General features: G+C 54.2%; 1 protein-coding gene across 5 annotated transcripts in view; it reads right to left on the reverse strand.

The window, feature by feature from the left end:
* Positions 1 to 2,500, reverse strand: part of tlx2 (T cell leukemia homeobox 2) — a 17,878-nt gene that overhangs the window by 8,312 nt on the left and 7,066 nt on the right. The window lies entirely within an intron of this gene.

The raw sequence follows: 2,500 nt of genomic DNA on the forward strand, positions 1-2,500 counted from the left end.
ATGTGCATGTGTGTGTGTTTGGGAGAGGGGCCCAGCCTAGAAATGTGGTTCTATCAGGTGTTGTGTATGGCTGTCTGTCAGGGTTAAGGTTAGGGTTTAGGGTTAGGGTTAGGGTTAGGGTTAGGGTTAGGGTTAGGGTCGTGAGGGATGTGGACAAACTCTGATGGGTGTTAATTCATTACAGTTACACACATGTCTGTCCTACACTGGCTCTAACCCTAACCCTAGCCCTAGCCCTAGCCCTAGCCCTAGCCCTGACCCCCCCCCCAGCAGACAGAGCGTCCGGTAGTGAGATGTGTTTGGTTGTGGTGTTGTGTCAGCTGGGTAAACAGAGGAAGAGAGGTAACCAGATCCTCTCTCTGGCCGTACGCCCAATCTACACACACCCTGCAACCCCATACCCCAGGAGAGGCTGGTGGACCTCCATACCCCAGGAGAGGCTGGTGGACCTCCATACCCCAGGAGAGGCTGGTGGACCTCCATACCCCAGGAGAGGCTGGTGGACCCCCATACCCCAGGAGAGGCTGGTGGACCCCCATACCCCAGGAGAGGCTGGTGGACCCCCATACCCCAGGAGAGGCTGGTGGACCTCCATACCCCAGGAGAGGCTGGTGGACCCCCATACCCCAGGGCAGGCTGGAGAGCCTCCAAACCCCAAGGCAGGCTGGGGAACCTCCATACCCCAGGGGAGGCTGGTGGACCCCCATACCCCAGGGGAGGCTGGTGGACCCCCCATACCCAGGGGAGGCTGGTGGACCCCCATACCCCAGGGGAGGCTGGGGAACCTCCAGGAGAGGCTGGGGAACCTCCATAGCCCAGGAGAGGCTTGGGAACCTCCATACCCCAGGGGAGGCTTGGGAACCTCCATACCCCAGGGGAGGCTGGCGGACCCCCATACCCCAGGAGAGGCTGGGGAACCTCCATACCCCAGGGGAGGCTTGGGAACCTCCATACCCCAGGGAGGCTTGGGAACCTCCATACCCCAGGGGAGGCTTGGGAACCCCCATACCCCAGGGGAGGCTTGGGAACCCCCATACCCCAGGGGAGGCTTGGGAACCTCCATACCCCAGGGGAGGCTTGGGAACCTCCATACCCCAGGGGAGGCTGGCGGGAGCCTCATTGTAATGCATGGAATGGAATGAGGAAAGGTATCAAACACGTCCTCCGATTTCTACCTCCACCAGCCTCCCCTGGCATAGTTTCCATTGGAGGAATGACGAGCCTCCTTCCTGGTTCCTTCCCAGCTGTTGTTGTGTTGTCTGACAGTGTGTTTATTTGTGTTTATTTGTGTTTATTTGTGTTTTATTTGTTTTGTTCTGTCAGAAAAGTCACCAGGAGCCAAAATACATAAACATCTGAGCTAGCGTCCCGAAGGAGCTACGCTACGCTACACTAGGCTAGGCTAGGCTACGCTACGGTGTGGAGGGCTGGCTGAATACACACACAGAGATCTAACTTCCTCACACACACACAAACACAAACACAAACACACTCACGCACACACACACACACACACACACACACACACACTCACGCGCACACACACACACACACACACACACACACACACTCACGCACACACACACACACACACACACACACCACACACACACACAGGCACACACACAGGCACACACACACACACAGGCACACACACACACACAGGCACACACACACACACACACACACACACACACACACACACACACACACACACACACACACACACACACACAGGCACACACTGTGGAGAAGGAATGCACCAGCATATATGAAGACTAGAATCATTTCAAATCACTCCAAACGTCTCTGATCAGACCTCAACATAAGAAGACAAATCAAAGTATTTATCAATGATTGAAATAAAGACATATAAAACATACATTTGGGACATTTACCACATGATCACAAACAGTGTTCATTATAAAACAGATGGTTGTTGGTTATGGGTCTACGTTCTGGTCCTAGTTATATATGGGTCTAAGTTCTGGTCCTCAATATATATGGGCCTAAGTTCTGGTCCTAGTTATATATGGGCCTAAGTTCTGGTCCTAGTTATATATGGGCCTAAGTTCTAGTCTAAAAATATATTTGCCATATACACTAAATCCAGCCTCAGACGGTGCAGTGAAAGGGTTTGGTACAGCTAGCTCCTCAACAGGACAACGACGTCAGGACAACAACAGGAGATTCTATATTCTACTTCTATATGGACTAAGGTCTAGTCATGTTTGTATATGAGTCTAAGGTCTAATCCAGGCATGGGTGACCAGGAGGAGGAGCCAGGAGGAGCAGCTAGGAGGAGCAGCCAGGAGGAGCAGCCAGGAGGAGCAGCTAGGAGGAGCAGCCAGGAGGAGCAGCCAGGCACATAGAAGCACGTTCACAGGCAACCCAAGAGGAGCAGACGGGCAGGCGGACGGACGGGCGGACGGGCAGACGGGCGCGTGGGCGCGCGCTGGCAGGGACACAGAGGGCACCTTCACCACCACACTCCTGCTGC

The sequence above is a fragment of the Argentina silus genome (genome assembly GCF_951799395.1).
Source record: "Argentina silus genome assembly, chromosome: 15".
Lineage (NCBI taxonomy): Eukaryota > Metazoa > Chordata > Actinopteri > Argentiniformes > Argentinidae > Argentina > Argentina silus.